The sequence below is a fragment of the Neomonachus schauinslandi genome, chromosome 2 (assembly GCF_002201575.2).
Source record: "Neomonachus schauinslandi chromosome 2, ASM220157v2, whole genome shotgun sequence".
NCBI lineage: Eukaryota > Metazoa > Chordata > Mammalia > Carnivora > Phocidae > Neomonachus > Neomonachus schauinslandi.
The window spans coordinates 96,400,554-96,421,316 of NC_058404.1; positions in this window are offsets into that span (position 1 = coordinate 96,400,554).

The following is a 20,763-nucleotide window of genomic DNA, read 5'->3' on the forward strand; positions in this document are numbered from 1 at the left end:
CCATGAAAAAAAATGGATAAATTGGACTTCATTAAAATTAAAAACTCTGCAAAAGATGCTGTCAAGATAATGAGAAGACAAGCCACGGACTCGGAGGAAATATTTGCTAAAGACATATCAGAAACAGGACTGTTATCCGAAATACACAAAGAATTCTTAAAAAAGAACAATAAGAAAAGGAACAACTTGATTTTAAAAAGGCAAAAGACCTGACATACATACTCACCAGAGAAGATATACAGACAGCAAAGAAGCATATGAAAAGATGCTCCACATTATATGTCATTAGAAAATGGCAAATTGGGGCGCCTGGGTGGCTCAGTCGTTAAGCGTCTGCCTTCGGCTCAGGTCATGATCCCAGGGTCCTGGGATCGAGCCCCGCATCGGGCTCCCTGCTCGTCAGGGAGTCTGCTTCTCCCTCTCCCACTCCCCCTGCTTGTGTCTCTCTCTCGCTGTGTCTCTCTCTGTCAAATAAATAAATAAAATCTTTAAAAAAAAAAAAAGAAAATTGCAAATTAACACAGCAATGAGGTACCACTACACACCTATTAGAATGGCTAAAATCCAAAATACTGGCAACACCATGCTGGTGAGGATGTGTAGCAACAGGAGCACTCATTCATTGGTGGTGGGAATACAAAATGGTACAGCCACTTTGGAAGATGGTTTGAAAGTTTCTTACAAAACGAAATATATTTTTACCATATAATTCAGCAATCACACTCATCAGCATTTACCCAAATGAATTGAAAACTTATGTTCATACAAAAACCTGCACATGGATGTTTATAGCAGCTTTACTCATCATTGCCCAAACTGGGAAGTAACTAAAATGTCCTTCAGTACATGAATAGATAAACTGTGGTTTATCTAGACAATAGAATATTATTCATTGCTAAAAAGAAATGAGCTGTCAAGCCATGAAAAACATGGAGGAATCTTAAATACATATTACTATGTGAAAAAAGCCAATTTGAAAAGGCAACATACTATGATTCCAGCTGTATGACATTCTGTAAGAGGCAAAGCTATGGAGAAAGTAAAAAGATCAGTGATGTTTACAGCAGCTTTATTCGTAATTGCCAAAACTGAAAATCAGTGATTTCCAAAGGGGCTGTGGGGAAATGAATAGGCAGAGCACAGAGGATTTTTAGGGCAGTGAAACTATTCTGTCTGATACTATAATGGTGGATAAATGGAGAAGAGACTGGAAAATGTTGTTTTAGTTATAAGGTACTACTGATTATAGATTACAGATTAATTGTAAGTAGTGATATATTAATTTTAAGATGCACGGTTATTAGCTGGGACTTGGCTATTCATTATAGGATTTCCAAATGCCATTATATGTAGAACTTTTCTCTTGGGTTAATTTCTTGAATCCTGGCTGCAAGTGTTCTGGGAACCAAGTGGGTAAAGAGGGTCAGCAATGGGGATCTCATCTCTTAATATATGTAGACTTTCACTTAATCCTTCTGTCTTAAATAAATCCTTCTGTCTTGCTTCACCTCTACTCTATGCTCTGCCTGGTCTGAAAATGTTCATGTCTTTTTGATTCAGAAATTAATCTCAAAGAAATGATAAAAAATGAAGATCATGATATTCATTCAGTACGCTATCATAACAAATATATAAAAGGTGTAAATATCCAAAATCAGTGTAATACTTATATAAAGTCCATTCCATAAAATGAACTGATATGTATTTACAAAAATGAAATTTAATTAGAATGCTTAATGGCATGATAAAATATTTATGATTTAAACTTTAGCAAATATTCAGGAGACAAAACTGTACATTCAGACTTTGTTAACTAAATAAAAATTAGGGAATCGATTGGAAGGATAGTCACCAAATCTTAAAAATGACTGCATCTGGAAGTAGAGTTGTGAGCGATTTTTATTTTCTCTTTTATACTTTTCTGTATTTTTCAAAATTTTAAACAATAAATATATATTACTTTTAGAATTAGGATGTATTCACATATAAATATGTAGAAAGAATGATTTGAAGAAAAGTTAGCAACTGAATTCTACAGGTGAAAATTTCCAACAGACTTCCATTCTCAGATATACATAAATGGTTTTTCAAAATATTGTGCAATTTAAGGGATACATGGATAGCCTGCTTTTTAAAAAAGGCCCATTACAAATTTTTTATATAGGAAATAGTTATTATGTAACTATTTTGGATAATTACTAAGTTATCTTAAGTTTTTGGTAATTTACCTTTTGTTTGTAACTATTAGATAACTTTTCCTTCCGACTTCAAATTTTGTGAGAAGTCTGTGGTGTTATAGATCACTATTCAGTTATGTTTTCATAATAAATCTGAGTTTGCCCTTAAAAGCAAAGAGCTTTCTTTGGCTGATGGCAGAAGAAGAAGTTAGAGTTAGAGTTCTTCCACATGAGAAGCACTGTATAAGACATTGCTGGTTTAGAGATGGAGGGGACTATTTAAGAAGGAATGTGGGGGGCCTCTAGAAGCAGAAAGTGGCCCTGGCTGACTGCCAGCAAGGAAATAGGGACCTCGGTCTTACAACTACAAAGAACTAAACTCTGCCAAATAACCTGAATGAACTTGGAACAGGGATTTTCCCCAGACCCTTCAGATAAGGTCTTAACCCAGATGAAATCCCGATGTTGCCTTTGTGAGAACGTAGGCAGAGAACCTACTTCCAACCCTCCTGGACTTCTGACCTATAGCATGGTGAGCTGCTAATAAATGCATGTTGTTTAAGGATACTAAGTTTGTGGTCGTTTTTTAATGCAGGAACTGTTTGCATCATAGAAAACTAATGCAGTGCATTTTCAAGGTTGGTTATGGGAAATTGTCTCTGGAACCTGTGGGTGGAAATATCTCCATCAGTGCTTGGCAGCTCTGATGCAGGCATGGTTTCCAAGACACTACACTGCCCCGGCTTTAGTCTTAGTGTATCACCTGGTTCCTCTGCCTTCTCACAAACTCCAAAGATTGGAGTGCTCCCCTCAAGACACATAATAACTGTCTTCAAATATCTGAAAGGCCATCATGTGGAACATAGATTGTTTTATCCAGTACAGCTTCTGAAGTTAGAATTAGGACAAGTAGACTTTTTTTTTTTTAATATGAAGGCAGATTTATACTTAATATATACCACAAGTTGGAATCCTTGAGAAGCTGACTCTGAGATGGAGATTTCCGTGTAGGAAGTTTATTAGGAAGTGCTGTTGGGATCAACAACTGTGGGGAGAGTGCAGGGAGCGGGATTGGGCAGAGTGAGAAGCTGAACTGCAGCGTGGTCTCCAAAAGGCCACAGCCAATCCTATGGGCTTGATATGGGATGATCCTGCAGAGTTGTCCTGAGTTTAGGCAAGAGGGACATACTTTTGGGCTATTTTCTTATCATTTCAGAAAAGAGCTATGATGTTGGACAAAGTGACTCTCTTCAGCTGAGGGCACTTTCTTTTCTTCTTTTTCTTCCTCCTCCTCTTCTTCTTCTTCTTCTAAGCGGTGGGGAGGGGCAGAAGGAGAAGGAGAGAGAGAATCTTAAGTAGGTTCCATGCCCAGCACATAGCCCAATGCAGAGCTGATTCTCACGACCCTGAGATCATGACCTGAGCTGGAATTAAGAGTCGGACGCTCAACTGATGAGCCCCCCAGCCCCCTGAGGGCAGTTTCTGGAGAGGGACTCAGCTGAGAGGCTCACCTGTCCACATTCCCAGCAGGGTGGGGAATGAATGCCTCCCTCCTAAAAAGGGCAGAGAGGGTGTGGAGAGAGGATCGTGGTGGTGCATCACAGCATCTAATACCATATCTAGACTCACTAGGGTGACAGGGCTCTCCGTCACTGGAGGAGTTGATTCACAGAGGTGGCAGGACCCTAGTGAGGATGTGCACAGTGGAATCTCATACTGAACAGAAAAATGAAGTGGAGTGTGACTGCTTAGAGAGTTTCTGAATCCCTTTTTCTTTTCTAGGATTTCTGGTTGCTTCAGTTGTCCATGCCAACACTGCCTCACTCTTGCAGCTTTGAGGTGATGATCATTTGCGTACTCCCTGACTTAGGAAAAAGACATAATGTGGATGAAAGGGTGAAGCAGAGTCTTACTTCTACCACCCAGGGCAACATATGCATAGGATGTCTAGATTTTTTAAATTATAGAAATATCTTGATCTTCACTTAGAGGGATTTGCTTTCTTCAGCTTTTACAGTTGGCAGAACTGGCTTCTCTACTTCCATTTACACCTCATCATTTAGGAGGGGTCTTTCAGCTTCAAGATAGATTGAAATTATTTTCAGTCACTGGGACAGTTTTGTCTGTTGAGTAGGTGCTCCTTTATGAAGGACTTGGAGAATCTACTGTTGCACTAGAAAACAGAACAAAAAATGGACTTTTTTTGGGGGGCAGAATGGCACAGTTATAACAAGTTAGCACTTCTGACTTTTTCTCATTTATTTAACAAATCCTTAATGAGTACTCTTAAATAAATCTTGCTGTGTTGTCATTTAAAAATGCTTTATCACTTAGTTCTTCTATCTTCCTATCTAGTGGAGGCATCTTGTTCGATGCTCACACTCCCAGAGGGCCAGGGATCCCAGCCACCTTTTTAGGAGTTGGCTCTCAGCTCTGACCCACCGTGTTGTGCCCTGTCTCGGGCTGTTTCCACCGCTCTCCTGCTGGAACTTAGTAGGAGCATCTATACCCCCATTATATGATATGCCATTGATAGACATTTGCCATTCCCCAGAGCACTGCAGCCACATGTAGGCTTTTTAAAATCCTAAACATTTAATAAATGTGTGGAGATAGATAGGTAGAATGATAGGCTGGTGGATCAAGTTTTATTTGCCTGGTTCCAAATCCTTTCAGTGTGCAAATCCTTAGAACAACGTAGGTGGGAAGCGCTCCTTCTTTCACCTACTCCTCTCCCTGGGGCCTGGCATCTACCTCCGCCTTCAAGAGCTGGGGATCAATTGAGCAGTATAAAAACTACTAGTGACACCCTAACTTCTTGAGTTGGAAGATACAACTCAGTCTTAGAATATAGACATGTGGGGTTTTTTAAATAATTTTTTTTAAGATCTTATTTATTTATTTGACAGAGAGAGAGAGCATGAGAGAGGGAACACAAGCAGGGGGAGTGGGAGAGGGAGAAGCAGGCTTCCCGCCGAGCAGGGAGCCCGATGCGGGACTCGATTCCAGGACCCTGGGATCATGACCTGAGCCGAAGGCAGACGCTTAACTGACTGAGCCAGCCAGGAGCCCCTAGACATGTCTTTTGAACATACTTTGGGGGCTGTGTGTTCGTGTGAGCCGCTGACAGTAATGTTATTTAATAATGGACGGTACCACCCTTCACTCTACCGTTAGGGGCTTCACACAGATGAGAGTGACTTTAACCTAAGCATGTGTAAAAAGCTGTGAGGAAGGGAGAATAAACAGGGAGGTGCTGCAGAGCCCCTGTGCCTTTGTGAAGTACCTTTGAGTCATCCATGGTCCAAATATAAATAAGGACAACGTAAAGTGGTAACAGTAAAGATGATGTGTCCATCATCTTAACGGCGAATTAAGGAAATGAAAAGAAACCTAAAGGGAAATGAGGCAGTGGCTTCATTATTACGATATGATAAAGATAATGTCTCCCTTTGGGGTGAATCATGGAGAATGGGAAGGCTGTTCCCATTCTACAAGACAGGATTCCTTAAATTCAGGGTCCTCTTGTAAAGGAACCCATGGAATGTACAGACATCACCTGGCCCTTTCCATGTTGCCCTGTGGGAATGGGGGCTGGGGAGCTGGCAGAGTTGCTGATAGTCCAGCAATTGCTATTTCTGTAATAAAGTCCTTGTTGCTAACCCAGGAGTTCCTTGTGTTTGGCTAGCATTCATGATGCTATGGCAGGCTCGCTTATCAGGTTGTAAGTAGGATGAAGTCTCAGACCCTGTACAGCTCTTGACACTGGGGAATAGGTATATTTGCTGCCACTGGTATGTCATCGCTTCTGTGCCCTTTCAAGGGGAGAACAAGGAAATATATTGAAAAAAAAAAGTTGATGTACTAATAACTTCCTATTCTGAAACAATGCCACGAGGCTCTCCCTCTCCTTCCCCCGACCCATATTTACATTTTTCTTTTTCCACAGAGAGAACCTCAATTACTCAGAATATCAATGTATTCACTCCTCTTTTCTCTCATACAATTAGGATATAATATGAATTTGGATTAGAATTATTATGCCAACCAAAGCCAAATCTTCTAAGCAGTTCTTTTTGTCCTTGGAGTATGTCAACTAAGGATACACTCAGATTACTATATTTTAAAGATACTTTATTTTATTATTTTTTGTTTTAGAGAGGGAGAGAGAAAGTAGAGGGAGAGGGAGAGAGACAGAGAGAGGGAGAGAATCTTAAGCAGGCTCCACACCCAGCATAGAGCCTGATGCGGGGCTCCATCTCACAGCTCTGAGATCCTGACCTCAACCAAAATCAAGAGTGAGACACAACTGACTGAGTCATCAGGTGCCCCTATTTTAAAGATACTTTAATTAATTCAGTGATTTTTTTCTGTGATTTGTTATCAATTCAATATATAGAGCTAGGTTCAGTTGTTTTTATTAAAATTCAACTTTGGAGCTACATAGCTGTATGGATGTTCAATAGTTTATTCAACCAGGCTGCTATGAAAGGGCATTTAGATTGTTCCAAATATTTTGCTATTACTAGTAATGTCACATTGAAAAAACTCTTTTTTGGGGGGAAGGGGGGACTGTATCTTCAGGATTATTCCTAGCAGTTAGAATGCTGGAACAAAGAATAAATGCATATACAGTTTTGGTAGACATTGCCAATCCCCACCCAATGGATTACATACCATTTTGTACTACCACCTGGAAAGTTTAAGAATGCCTGTTTCTTCATAGCTTCAAGTGTGCATTGAAATGCTCTTGAATTTTTCCCAATATGAAAGGTAATAAGTGGCATCAGTATTGTGCATTTCTTTTATTATAGGTGAAATTATGCATTTTTTATATGTTTAAGGGTATTTATTTATCTTTTTTTTTTAATTTTGTGTTTTCTCTTCCTCTTAATTTTTAAAAACTTACTTCCCTCATGGTTTTATTGAGGTATAATCGATGTATAATAAAATTGCACACATTTAAAATATCCAATTTAGGGGCATCTAGGTGGCTCAGTCAGTTAAGTGGCTGCCTTCTGCCCAGGTCATGATCTCCAGGTCCTGGGATCGAGCCCATGTTGGGCTCTTCACTAAGTGGGGAGTCTTCTTCTCCCTCTCCCTCTCCCCCTTCTTGTGCTCTGTCTCTCTTTCTCAAATAAATAAATAAAATCTTTAAAAAGAAATCCCATTTGTTGAGTTTTAGCATATGTATAATGAATATACTAATTACCCCCAAAAGTTTCCTGTTTGCAATCTGCCTCTTTTTCATCCCTCACTCCCATCCCTGGGCAAGCACTGACCTCCCTTCTGTAACTTACAGATTCCCATTCTGTCAGATTTCCCATTTATTTTGAGGTTCCTCCACTCCGGCTAGTGGGGACATAAGCTATTCCCAGTGCTATACAGTCTCTGAGGATTGTTCCTTCTGCTCCTTTCCAGTGGTTCTTTCTCTGGCTCAGGAGTTTCCCTCACATGCATGTTTTTCCCAGTACTTAGCTGAAGGCTCAAGAGGAATCCTCTTCAGATCCCTGGAGTTCTCTAGCTACACAGCCCTCTCTTCTCTGTGCATTTTTCTCCTCTTGGGTACTCTGCCACCCCCCTCACCTCCCCAAATTCTAACTCTGTCTCTGCAACTCAGTGGAGTAACTTGACTTTGTTTGGCCTCCCGCTCCCTTTGTTGTGGCCTGGAAACTCTCTTCAGGCAGGAAGCTGGGGCCCTCAGAGGCATGATTTCATTTGTTTTGCTTCTCTCAAGGATCATGCCTTGTGCTGCTTGTGGTCCAGTGTCTGAAAACCATTCTTTCATGTGTTTTGTCTGGTTTTTCAGCTGTTTCATATGTGAGACTAATCTAGTCTCTGCTACTCCATTATGGCCATGGTCATAAGGTTCCCCTTATTTTTTATGAATTTTTTACATATTGGCGAGATCAACCCTCTTTATATATGCTATCTGTTCAAATATTTTCACCTAGCTTGTCATTTATCCTTTGACTTTGTTTATGGTGGTTTATTTTTCATGAAAAAGCTTTTTCTTAGTGCAGTCACATTTATTTAACATTTTCTTTTGTTGCATCTGGACTTCAGGTCACTTTTTAAAATTTTATTTTATTTAAATTCAATTAATTCACATATATTATAATATTAGTTTCAGAGGTAGAGTTCAGTTATTCATCAATTGCATATAACACCCAGTGCTCTTTACATCACGTGCCCTCCCTAATGCCCATCACACAGTTACCCCATCCCCCAACCCACCTCCCCTCCAGCAACCCTCAGTTTGTTTCCTATGGTTTTTTTTTTTTTTTAAAGATTTTATTTATTTATTTGAGAGAGAGAATGAGAGAGAGAGAGAGAGCACATGAGAGGGGGGAGGGTCAGAGGGAGAAGCAGACCCCCTGCTGAGCAAGGAGCCCGATATGGGACTCGATCCCGGGACTCCAGGATCATGACCCAAGCCGAAGGCAGTCGCTTAACCAACTGAGCCACCCAGGCACCCTGTTTCCTATGGTTAAGAGTCTCTTACGGATTGTCTCTCAAGTCACTTTTAGAAAGCTGTCCCACACTTAGATTATAAAAGAATTTCCCTTATTTTTCTACTACTTGCATGGTTTCTTTTCTTTTCCTTTTCTTTTTATACATGATTTGATCTTTTACCTATTTGGCGTTTATTCTTGTGTGTGGTGAGAAGTGTGTATCTAATGTTATCTTCTTCCAAATGAGTATACAGGACAGCATTTATTAAAAATTTTACCCTTCCCTATTGATTTGAGTTGCTACATTTGTGACAGTAACAAAGTAACTTTCATGTATACTTGGGTCTATTTCTCTAATTTCTGTTCTGTTCCACTGGTCTACTTCTCACTAGCACCATACTTTTTTCATTCTAGAGCTTTTTGTTATATTTCAGTTTCTGGGAGGGCTATTCTCTCCTTATTGCTGTTATTTTTCAGGGTTTCCTAGATATTCTTCCATTTTTATTTTCCCACCTGAGCTTTAGCATCACATTTCCTAGTTAAAAAAACAAAAACAAAATAAAAAATAATAAAAAACCCTGGCATTTTTATTGGGATCACATTACATTTATTTTTTTATTTTTTATTTTTGTTTATTTTTAATTCTTTTTGTTAACATATAATGGGGATCACATTACATTTAAATATTAACTTAGGGAGAATTGATATCTTTATCACAATGAATCATCTTATTCATCTTATCTAATAGAGAGATAGGTCTTTCTATTAGTTCAGGCCTATTTTTGTGTTCTTTAGGAGTGTTTTTTAAAAATATATTCCTTTATTCCTAGGTATTTTATTTATTTTTTAATTGAAATTTCCTCTCAAAAAAAAATTTCAAAAAGCCTTTGAAAAGATTTTACACTCACTTCTAGTCTCCCCACCCTCAAAATAAATAAATATGACTTACACACTTTGTCTTGAAGTCAGTACCTTACTTAATTAGAGGAACAGCAGAACCATCCCCACAAAGACCTGGACCAAAGCACAGATGCTTTTTTATCTGGTTATTGTTTGACTGTATCAAGGCTATTGATTTTCATATGTTAATTTTACATCCTGCTATATTATCGAGTACTTTTTCTGTTTGAGTTAGCTTTATTAGTGATTCCCCTGGGCTAGCAGGTATACTATTATATCACCTGCATACAGAAATTGTTTTACTACTGCTTTTCTGAGTAGTATGTTTGCTTGTTTTCTATTGCCAAATTTCATCTTAATATGATGTGAAGTAGTGGTGCAGATTGTGGGCATCCTTGCTTTGTTCTTGTTTTTTGTGGGAATGCCTTCAGTGTTGCTTTATTAAATAATGTGCTGGCGTTAAGACTGGGTTGTGTAAAATCATATCATATTTAGTTTTGGGGGGTTAATGTAGGGTATATTAGTTTGTTGGCGCTCTCATAACAGAATACCACAGACTGGATGGCTTAAACAACAGAAATTTATTTTCTCACAGTTCTGGAGGCTGGAAGCTGAGATCAAGGTGTTGCAGGTTCTGTTTCTTTTGAGGCCTCTCTCCTCTGCTTGCTGATGTCTACCTTCTCACTGTGTCCTCCATGGTCATCCTTCTGTCTGTGTGTCTGTGTCCTAAACCTAATAAGGACATTATGGAATTAAATGATCCATTTTAACGTAATTATATCTTTAAAAGCCCTATTTCCACATACACTCCTGGGGGAGGTTACGCTTTCTATATATGGGGGGGGGGGGGGGGGGGGGGGGGGACACAGTTCAGCCCATAACAGACCATATCAGGAATGGGTATAAAGTTTTGTCAGGCTTTTTAGCATTAATGAAGATAATCATCATTTTTGTCCTTACTTATATTACTATAAGAAATTATAACAATGGGTTTCCTAATATTGAATTATTTTTACATTACTAGAGTAAATCTCATTTGATCACATGTATTATTTCCTTGATGTTTTGGATTCTGTTTGCTAATATTTTTTTGTTTTGTTTTGTTTGCTAATATTTTAATTAAGGACTTTTGCATTAAAATTCCTAAGTAAGATTGGCCTGCAGTATTTTTGTCATATGTTTATCATGTGTTCATATCAATGTTATACTTGCTTTGCAAAAGAATTTGGGAGTTTTCTTCTTTCCCTATGTACTAGAATAATATATGTGTCATTGGGATTATCTGATCTTTGCTCTTTTTATGAGAATTTGCCTGTGAAATCATCTGCACTTGGTGTTTTCATGTAGGGTGGTTCTTCAATAACTGTTACTGTTTTTTTCTATACATCTCTTTTAACATTCTGTTTTTACTGGGACCAACTGGATAAATCGCATTTTCTTAGGAAATTATTCAGTTCAGCTAGTTCACATTCATTTACAAAGTAATCTCTTATGATTTTAAAATTATCCTGTTTTAGGGCACCTGGGTGGCTCAGTTGGTTGGGCAACTGCCTCCGGCTCAGGTCATGATCCTGGAGTCCCGGGATCGAGTCCCGCGTCGGGCTCCTGCTCGGCAGGGAGTCTGCTTCTCCCTCTGACCCTCCTCCCTCTCATGCTCTCTCTATCTCATTGTCTCTCTCAAATAAATAAATAAATAAATCTTAAAAAAAAATAATAAAATAAAAAAAATATCCTGTTTTAATGGTTATTTCCTGGTTATAATTTCTTATTTTGTGGAAGCCTAGTTACAGTTATTGACATGTCTTAAGCGTTTGGTTTCAACTCTGTCCTTTGATGAATACCTATTCCTTGATTGGTGATATTATTTCATTCCTGAAATCCATACCATAAAACATACCATAAATTTAAAAATATTTGTGGATTTTAATGAGAAAATTACAATGTATTCCATCTTGACCAAGGATAACCAAATCACTTTTCATAGATTGAAAAAGTACGTATCAATTAAATAATGTAAATATAAGTAGTAAACAACAATATGAAAGTAAATAAATTCAAATTGTGCATAAAATGTAACATGATGAAAATTTCTTATGTTCTCCAAAGGAAAAAGAGATGATTTGATATGGGTGGTGGAGGAGGGTGCAAAAGTCATTCCTGAAAGGTGCGTTCTTCTTTCCACACGATCTTTATCAGTTTTACCTTAAGAAGGCTCAGGATTATTTTGCACTTAGAAATAAAGTTATAGCAATTGGAAACAACTTCAGAGCAAAATAAAACATCAGAAAGCTTTGAAACACATGGATATGGTCAACAAACTGCAGAGTACAGATCTGTTGGCATAAATAGGTCTGCTTAGCAAAATATTGGATCATCCAGTCATGGAGCTCAATTCAAATGTGCTCCATTTGAAATGTTCTTACCAGAAATGTATTGTGTAAATTAGTCACTATCTTTTTTCTTTCATTATTTTTTAAAAAACTTATGTATTTATTTTAGAGAGAGAGAGAAAAAGAGAGTGCCTGCAAGCTGGGGAGAGAGAGAATCTCAAGCAGATTCCCCACTGAGCATGGAGCTGACTTGGGCTCTATCTCAGGACCCTAAGATCATGACCTGAGCTGAAATCAATAGTTGGTCACTTAACTGGCTGAGCGACCCAGGCACCCCAGTGACTGTGTTTTTTTAAAACTGCAACATTGAAATACCACTTTTTAAAAAAAGATTTTATTTATTTATTTATTTGTTTGAGAAAGAGAGCACGTGCAATCGAGGGGAGGAGCAGAGGGAGAGAGACAAGCAGACTCCATGTTGAGCACCGAGCGCGACGTCTGGCTCAATCTCCCCACCCGGAGATCATGACCTGAGCCAAAATCAAGAGTTGGATGCTTAACTGACTGAGCCACCCAGATGCCCCAGAATATTACTATTTTACAGAGAATTTAATTGGAGTGGTTAGGGAGTAAATATAATTATAACAAGGAAAAAAAAGAGTCTGAAAAGCAATATAACGTTTTAAGAGTTGTTATGATAAAAAGTCATTGAAATCAATAGTCATTATATGAAATGAGTCTGTATTTCAATGTTACTGCTCTAATGGATAAGAAAAGCCAAGATAATCACATCTAAGTAGTTTATTTTGGTAGGAATACTGATGATTCATCCAATATATTGCTCCGTTAGGCACTGAACATTTCTTAGTCTGGTTATCACATCCTTTCAAGTTTTAACTTAGCCCCTTGAGTTATATTTCCAATTGTTCTTGGATAAAATTCCAATTTGTTAATTCATCTAAAAGATCTCACAATCTGGTTCTCAGAAATCTCTCCAAATCTTAAATTTTTCTCCCTTCTCCAAGAACCTTGCGTTTTATGCTCTGCTGACATGCTTTTGCTTTTTAAAATTTTACCTACTCTAGCTCATCCTCAGCCCTTGTAAAAGCTGTTTCTTCACCTTAAATATCCTTAAAGCCTTCTGGGTTTCACCTCATTTTCTCTTACAGAGGAATCTCAGCTTAAATTTCACTTATTTGGGAAGGTATTCTCTGTCTCCTAGATCAGGTTGGTCGTTAGGTTCCCTTGCTCTGGTTCCCATAGTACCCTGTATTTCCTTCATTACAGTAGCCTCTATTATAACTGCTGGCTTCATTGTAGGTCTTCTGAACTCTCAGGCTCCAAGCAGCAGGCACTGTTTGTCTTACTCATTCCTACCTCTTCAGCATAGGGCAAGCTCCCTGGAAGTATTTCTTGCATGGATGGGAGAAGAAATAGGTAACACAGACTACTGCAGTAAATAGGTTCCTTTAAGAGTATATCAACCCTAATGTTAAAAAATAGTTTTTTTTGACCGCAAAAATCCCTTTATTTGTGTCCGTATCCATCACCCTGCAATGAGAATGAGAGAACTCTGAAGCATAGGCACGGAGAAAGTAATGCCTCCCAGCTGGGACAAGCTACTTGTGAAAAAGCATGTCTACATTATAAACATTATTACTTTAATCCTTTAGCTTCTTCTGAGAATTGGCATAGAAAAGTTGTGAAAATATTATACATTATGACCTAAAACCTGTTTTGTATCTGTCCTACAGAGAAGGTATTTTACATAAAAAGAGAATGATTATGAAGCACAGTGGAGATCTGGGAGAGGGCTTTCCATAGTTGTTGATTTGTTTCAGGATTGACTGTGAGATTTAAATTAGATTCTTAACTCGTTTCTTTAGAAGAATGTAGACCTTTGAAGCGGTATTATTTACAACTTTTTTTTTTAGAGATTTAATGGTTATTTTTAGCCGTAGTGGTCTTATTTTATTAACACTGCAGTTTGAGCTAGTCTGTGCTATTTGTAAAAATTATCAGATTTTAAATGGTGACAAATATGGTGTGAAAGCACTCAAATGATTTTACAAGATGACTTAAGAGCTATGCATAATCAGCCCAAACCTGTATTGTTTAAAGTCGCTTTCCTTGTTTTAAAAAAGCAAAAGAGCTCCACCTGGTGTTGAACAAAACAATTGAACACTTTTTATTTGATGATTTAGAAATTTTCATTTTCTGTAAATTGTAATTCAGAATGCTTTTCTCAGTATTCCACTTATAGTAATGCTAAATATTGTTCCCAAATCATGAAGAATTAGCTTTTTTTGTGAAAAAAGAATGCATTTCTGATAAAAAGGGGCCTCCCCTCTAATGTTTTAAAGGGTTTTAGGACAGCTTCTCTCCTATGCATGTCCTTCATACTCCTTGCGATGGAACAGTAACAAAGATCCTCACGGATGGAGGGGCCCCCCGCTGCTGTGCTTTGAGATTCAGCCACCCCGTTTGCCCCAGGCCATACTTCCTCTTGGCCCCTCCAGCCAAGGACTGAAAACAGTGATGCACTGAGGCCCACCTCATCCCGGAAGACAGGTGTGACCCCTTTGTTGGCCCACCTTGGCTCCAGGACATCCTTAGGGTTTTGCCAAACCTTCCTTAGACTGCACAGCTGTCTCAGATGTGTCCATTCAACCGTCTCTCAATCTTATTCTTGCCTATTAGGCTTACATTCAGTCTGACAACTCTCTCAGCCTTCCCCAGCTCCCTCCTTATTACTTCGTACACAGACATTTCCTTCTAATAAAATCCTTACATTTTTTCATTTATTTATGCATTTTTAATAAAGATTGTATATAATTTAAGGTGTACAACATGAAGAATTGATACATATATGCATGGTGACATGAATGCTAGAGTCAAGCTAATTAACATGTCACTTCCTCCTCCATTTTGTGTGTGTGTGTGTGTGTGTGATGAGTGCCCCTGAAATCTACTCTCTTAACATATATCCAGTAATCAATGCACTAACATTAAGTATAGTCATCTGCCTGTATATTAGATCTCTGGCTTATTCATCCTACATAACTGTGACTTCGGACCCTTTGACCAATGTCTCCCTATTCCCTCAGCCCCTGAAAACCACTCTTCTACTCTCTGCTTCTATGACTACTACTTAAAAAAATTATTGTCGAAGTATAATTGACATAGTTATATTAGTTTCAGATATACAACATATTGGTCAGACAATTCTACGCATTACTCAGTGCTCAGCATGGTAAGTCTAGTCAGTCACCATCTGTCACCATATAATGCTATTACAGTATTATTGACTATGTTTCCTCTGCTGTACTTATCTCTGTGACTTATCTATTTTATAACTGGAAGTTTGTACCTCTTAATTCCCTTCATCTATTGCACCTATCCTCCTACCCACCTCCCAACTAGCAACCACCAGTATTTAAGAGTCTGGTTTTTTGTTTGTTCATTTGTTTTGTTTTTTATATTCCACATGTAAGTGAACTCATATAGTATTCATCTTTCTCTGTTTTATGTCACTTAGCATAATACTCTCTAGGGCCATCCGTGCTGTCGTGAATGGCAATATATTATTCTTTTTTATGGCTGAGTCATATCCCATTGTGTGTGTGCGTATAGCACATCTTCTTTATTCATCTATTGAAAGATACTTTCTTTGCTTCCAAATAAATAATGCTGCAATAAACATAGAAGGACATACATCTTTTCAAATTAGTGTTTTTGTTTCCTTTGGATAAATAACCAGTAGTGGAATTCTTGGATCATAAGGATTTTATTTATTTATTTTAGAGAGAGAAAGGGAGAGAGAGCGCAAGCAGGGAGGGACAAAAAGGGAGGGAGACAGGGGAGCCTGGGTGGCTCAGTCATTAAGCGTCTGCCTTTGGCTCAGGTCATGATCCCAGGGTCCTGGGATCGAGTCCTGCATTGGGCTCCCTGCTCGGCGGGAAGCCTGCTTCTCCCTCTCCCACTCCCCCTGCTTGTGTTCCCTCTCTCACTGTGTCTCTCTCTGTCAAATAAATAAATAAAAATCTTCAAAAAAAAAAAAAAAAAGGGAGGGAGAGAGAGAGAGAGAGAGAATCTCAAGCAGACTCCATGCTGAGCAGGGTGCCCAAAATGGGGCTTGATCTCATGACCCCGAGATCATGATCTGAGCCGAAACCAAGAGTCGGACAGTTAACCGACTAAGCCACCCCGGCACCCCACTTTAATTTTTTGAGGAACCTTCATATTGTTTTTCACAATGGTTGCACCAATTTAGATTCTTAGCAGTAGTGAAAGAGGTTTCCCTTTTCTCCACATCCCCACCAACACCTGTTGTTTCCTGTGTTGCTGATTTTAGCCATTCTGACAGATGTGAGGTGGCATCTCATTGTGGTTTTGATTTGCATTTCCCTGATGCCAGGTGATATTGAGCATCTTTTCATGTGTCTGTTTGCCATCTGAATGTCTTTTGGACAAATGTCTATTCAGGTCTCTGCCCATCTTTAAATCAGATTATTTGTTTTTTGGTGCAGAGTTGTGTAAGTTTTTTATATATTTTAGATGTTAACCCCTTATTGGATATATCATTTGCAAATATCTTTTTCCATTTAGTAGGTTGTCTTTTTGTTTTGTTGATGGTTTTCTTTGCTGTGTAGAAGCTTTTTATTTTGGTGTAGTCCCAATAGTTTATTTTTGCTTTTGTTTCTCTTGCCTAAGGAGACATATCCATAAATATGTTGTTTAAGGTCGATGTCTAAGAAATTACTGCCTATGTTTTCTTTTAGGATTTTATGGTTTCAGGTCTCACATTTAGGTTTTGACCCATTTTGAGTTGTGTGTGTGTGTGTGTGTGTGTGTGTGTATGCGTGTATGGTATAGGAAAGCAGTCCAGTTTCATTGTTTTGCATGTAGCTGTACAGTTTTCTCAGCACCACTTATTGAAGAGACTGCCTTTTTCCCAAATGTAAACTCTTGTCTCCTTTGTTGTGGATTAATTGACCATATATACCTGTAGGTTTATTTCTAGACTGTTCTATTGATCTATGTGTCTATTTTTGTGCTAGTGTCATACTGTTTTGATTACTATAGTAGCTTTATAGTATAGCTTGAAATCTGGGATTGTGATGCCTCCAGCTTTGTTCTTCTTTCTCAATATTGCTTTGGCTATTTGAGGTCTTTTGTGTTTCCATACAAATTTTAGGATTATTTGTTCTAGCTCTGTGAAAAACGTTATTGGTATTTGCTAGGGATTACATTGAATCTGTAGATTGCTTTGGGTAGTATGGACATTTAAACAATATTAGTTCTTTGAATACATGAGCACTGTTTGTGGTGTCTTCAGTTACTTTTATCAATGTCTATCCTTTCATGTTTAGTCCTGTCTTGGTACTTGCTTCTTAGAGATTCTGGACTAACACAATACTGCTCCTGGAAGTTTTATGGAAAACATGAAAGCGGAGACAGATCTACTAATATCTAATATTATTTGTAATATTAATAATACTATTTAATATGTAATATTCTAGTGTCTGTGATGTCTAAAATCTGGTTCTTATGTATTAAATTAGATTTCGACATCTTAAACTCAGGTCTGGGTCTCTCCTAGCTTGGCTAATTAGTGTATGTATGGAAAAGGGCATGTGTCTTTTGAGGCCACTCGGCTTTGAGACTCCATGGCCACATGTTGGATTTCTAAGTTAGCCAACAATCTTATCGTTTGCATCAGTCAAAAGGGCATTTGGGCAACAGTGAGTATTAATCCAAACAAATCCAACACCTCTTCTAGAAAAATACCTTCAAGGATTTTTTTTTTTTTAATGTATGGAGGGAAGGACTTGAGCATCATTTTTGTACCCACACCATCAAATATATTCAGTATTTCATTTCAGTATTAAGGGCTGGCAATGATTCAAAAAGGGAATTCAGATTTGTTTGACTTTATCACTGAAATGGGACACACGTTATTGAAATATTCTAGAGACTAATCAATGTTATAGAGTGAAAAACACTTCGCAGTTCTTTTTTTCTTTAAGATTTTATTTATTTGACAGAGAGAGAGACAGCGAGAGAGGGAACACAAGCAGGGGGAGCGGGAGAGGGAGAAGCAGGCTTTCCGCTGAGCAGGGAGCCCAATGTGGGGCACTTTGCAGTTCTTGATAGAAAGGCACTTGAGCACCAGTAACTTACAGCTCCTGGAAACTGCCCAGGGGTCTTGTGTCATGGCTTTGCTCTTGGTTTACTTTCGACTCACTGATAGTATTACTGATAGTAAGTATAGTGATAGTATCACTGAGAGGTAATACAACTCTAGGAAAATAAACTTCCCGCTACTTTGTAGTGTGGTAAAATGGAAAGAACCATAGCCGGAGAGATAGATAATCTGCATTTGAGTTGGCTTTGCTATGTGATGACTCTGAAGACCTTGGGTAAGCCACTTACCTTCTTTCAGCCTCCGTTTCCTTATCTGTAAGATGGTGGTACCAGTCTTTGACTAACACAGCCATTAGACTTAATTGACATAATTCGCACAGAAACATTTGGTAAACTAAAGCACAATATTAAAGTTATATTATCATTGTGTAATTGTATTTTTAAAAATATTTTATTTTTAAGTAATCTCTACACCCAACGTGGGGCTTGAACTCACAATCCAGAGATCAAGAGTCACATGCTCCACTAACTGAGCCAGCCAGGCACCCCTATTTCGTTGTATTTTTAATGAAATTATCTGCTAAAGAAGGCAAGTAGGTGTTCTGACCTTTACAGGACGTTTGGATTTTATAGTCCATGCTAAGAGATTTCTTAAATAAAAATATTCTGAAACAACTATTTAAATAAAAATGTTTAAATTGAAGTACAATTGACAGACATAAGCAAAGTTTAAATAAACAGAATTATTTTACTTTGCTTCTTTCATGTACAATATGAATTATTTAATAATAAAGAAAAATATTTTATTATTTACGCTTTGAAAGCTTAAAAATGGAAACAAAAGTGAGTATAATTTAATACGAGTGAAAGATTTGGATACGATAGAGAAATAATTCTCTCCCTTAAATTTTGGACAGTGGTGATGGAAGGAAGACATATTTATAGCTACCTGACAACTAAAGCAAAGAATGAAAGAAGGCGTTTTTACTTATTTGCAAACATGAGCAATAAAAAATATTTTTGCTCTAATGCTTTTTTTTATTGTGCTCTTTTGGAGATTTTTGTGAAAGTATATTGATAATGTAACTTATCTCCACAAACTCTGTTTTAAACTGTAGCTGACAATGTTATTCAATGATAATAAAAATATTGTCCATAAATTACTCATTTATAATTAAAACACAACATAATTATACCATTTTACTTTATTTTTCATTTTTTACGTAACCTAAGTGTGGTAAGTATAATGTTATTATTATGTAGTTCAGTTAGACACCCTTATTCTGGTTAAGTTAAGCAAAAAGAGAAATTAATAAGATACTGGTATCTCACACAGATTCCAAGGAAAAGTTGGCCATGTAGGTCTTCGAATGTGCAGGAACAGGCAGCTTTGGGGATCTAGGGAGCTACTTTGTGTCCTCTCTTTGTTCTGTCCAAGATTCATATTTCTGAAATTAAAGTGCGGCCAAGGTTGCATCCTGTGCCCACCTCTTGATCCTGAAAAAGACTCTCTGGGCAATATCAAGTCCATGCACCAGAAGAGGGGTGGTGGCCCCCCAAAAGGCAAAGAGATACTGGGTAAGAATAAAATAAGGAACACCCCCTGCTTAATGTATTCAACTCAAATGTTTTCCAATGCCTTTTTTTATTGTGATAATTATAATCATTTTCCTTAGTTACAGAGACAAATATGCAGTATTCCGTGAAGTTGTGATAAACTCAGATACCCACCAACATGTTTTTTTGTTGTGCTTGCTTGTTCTATCTAAGCAAATGCTGCTTTAGATAGACCAGACACTGGTTCTTGATCATGGAGGCACTGGCACTTTTAAATTCTTGGTATGAGTGCCGCTGTGTAAAGTTAAGGCGGGGTACACTGTAACATTGCAGCTTTGACGCATGCCCAGGTAAATTGTGTTTTTTTGCTTCTTTCTATTTTCACCATGGCTATTACCAACAGGGGGACTAGAGCAGAGGCAGAAGATGCTCATGGAAATAGAGTTTCATCTCTCGAATTAGAAGCTCTGTGTATGCATGCCCACAGACAGGGCACAAGTGTGGCTTTTGGGACTGATTACCTGTATATTGCTGTTTTTTTTTCAAAAAAGATTTTATTTATTTGACAGAGAGAGACACAGCGAGAGAGAGAGCACAAGCGGGGGGGGGAGGGGGTGGGAGAGGGAGAAGCAGGCTTCCCGCTGAGCAGGGAGCCCCATGCCAGACTCCATCCCAGGACCCTGGGATCATGACCTGAGCTGAAGGCAGACGCCTAAGGACTGAGCCACCCAGGTGTCCCTGTATGTTGCTGTTTTAAGAATGATTCCTAATGAGTTTAGTTTGGCGTTAGCTAGAAAGACATTGCAAGAAAGGCAGGATAGTGTTTCAGGAGTGTCAGCTGCCCCATATCTGAAAAACTCTCCGAACAGCTCCGATTTCTATCACCTTTGTGTATACATTATGATAGCTATTATTTACTCGAGACAACATTTAACTAAATGTCTTGCTACTCCATTTTTGGTGAAATTTAAAACATTATACACATTCAGATTCTATTGTTTATGAGTTTACTTTCTAAGTAGTTATGAAAATATCATTTACATATTCAGTTTATGTTATCAAAACTGATATTCTAACAAGAAACACTAGGGGGCATTTGTTGCTCTGTTCAAAGACATTTGTATGCTTTAGTTTTATACTTTTCAAGGCAATTTGTTCATATGCTTGAGAAATAAAGTATGAAAATTTTCATATTCT